This window comes from Propithecus coquereli, unplaced genomic scaffold (assembly GCF_000956105.1).
Source record: "Propithecus coquereli isolate 6110/MARCELLA unplaced genomic scaffold, Pcoq_1.0 Scaffold113, whole genome shotgun sequence".
In the NCBI taxonomy this organism is placed as follows: domain Eukaryota; kingdom Metazoa; phylum Chordata; class Mammalia; order Primates; family Indriidae; genus Propithecus; species Propithecus coquereli.
In genome coordinates, this window is record NW_012135303.1 from 4064446 (window position 1) to 4066427 (window position 1982).

Below are 1982 nucleotides of genomic sequence, written 5' to 3' on the forward strand. Positions count from 1 at the left end.
AAATAAATGGGAAAAAAAAGAAAAATGGAAAATCTGCAAACTGGAATAATAAGCCAAAAAGATTATTAAAAACAAAACGAAATAAAAAAAACCCACCTAGACTGTATTTGAGTGCACCAATGTCTGAAAAAGATACTAAACTGCAACCTTTGGTTATCTCTAAAGGATAGACCCCCTAGGAGTTTCTCAATTTACTCTGCATGTGTTTTAACCCAGATAATTATAATACAACTTGACTGAAAAGTTTTTGAAGAAAAAATTCTACGATACAGAGTGTTAAATGCAATCCTGTGGTAAGTACAAAGATAGTCACTGAACAAATACAAGTACAGAGGAAGTGCACCCATGGAGGTGGGTTGTCAAGTCTTCCTAGAGGAGATGACAGGAGCAGAATATAAAGGAGGGACAGGGCATTGCAATAATAGTGCTTTTCACCTCACTGATTTATAATAAGTAAGAATGCATGTGGTGCCAGGCACCATGGCTCACGCCTGTAATCCTAGCACTTTGGGAGGCTGTGGCAGGAGGATCACTGGAGCCCAGGAGTTGGAGGCTGCAGTGAGCTATGATAATGCCACTGCACCCTAGCCAGGGCAACAGAACAAGACCCTGTCGAAAAGAAAAGAAGAGAAGAAAAGAGAGAGAAAGAAAGGAAGGAAAGGAAGGAGAGAGAGAGGAAGGGAGGAAGGAATAGACTGCATGTGGCTACACGCTGCCTTCTGTTATGTGTCATTACTGCCCCACCTGGCCCAAAGGCTTCCTCCTATGTCAGGAGGTCCGTGGACCTTGTCTAGACTGCCTTGACTCCAAGATACCTGTGCATGTAACTTTGCCCGGTCTCCCCCAACCATACTGGCTAGTATGGAAACAGGAACCAAGTTTAAATCCATTTCTATGTCCTTAGGAACCAGCACTCAGTCTGGCCCAAAGAAGCTCAACAAATGGAGGAAGGATTATACTGAATTAAAGGCAAGGAGGCATTTGAGTCCATAAACAAGAGTTTAATTAGCCCTTGAGATTCTACAAGGAAAAAATAACCAGACTTAAAGGGCGCCCTCCTTCCCAAACGGAGTCCATTCCTGGGATTTAAAAGAGCAACAGGGCTCAGAGTGTTGAGGGTGAGTCCCCAGAAGGCTCAAGGAAGAGGCTAAAGGCTGAAAGCGGGAGACTTAATCCTTTTCAGCCGGGATCGGGGGACAGTTCCCCGACGTCCCCAGAACCCAGACCACACCAGCCCCGGGTGGTGGTCGGGAGAAGTGGCGCGGGCAGGGTTCTCGGTCTACTCACACCCAGGCAGCCGCCAACTCTTCCCTCTGGATCTCGGACACGCTCAGACCTGACACTGTGGAAAATCGCAGTTGGAAATGCTTCCAACCGCACGAGGAACTGGGGAAGAGAGTCATATCTGTCAAGAAGTGGCTTCCCTGCCGGCGTCCTAAAACTTGACCGCTCAGCCCCTTCGCGTTTCCTCCACGCAGTCCACAGGCGTGACGCGCCGCCCACACAAGGCGGACAGGCATCCTCCGCCCCGTGTAGTAGAAACTCGCACATGGCCAAGCGCGTGTCTCTCCAGATGGCAAAATTCCCCTCGCGTGACCGGAGAGCCCGTGCGGCGCTGAAGGGAGTTAACGTGCGGCCCCCGGGCCACCAAGACTGAGTGGGCTCAGCCGCAGCGCCCCACCACCACCTACTAGGAGCGGCGATAAGACCCCGGGACGCCCCAGCGCCAAGCTACTTCCGTTACAGTTTCCTTGAAGCTCCTGGCCAAGGCTCAAAACACTGCCCGTGACCTCCTCCAGCCCCAGTAGCGCCAGACTCCTGGGGGAGCACCTGGCGCCCCTAGCAGACCTGAAGGTGGATTCGCCTTGGAGATAGGTTTCAGGGAGCAAGTAACACAGTGTTTAAGGAAGTGCAATTGTCAGTTACAGAAATGTAAAACAGGATGTCGCTAGACAAAAACATTTTAACCAGAACATTCGTGT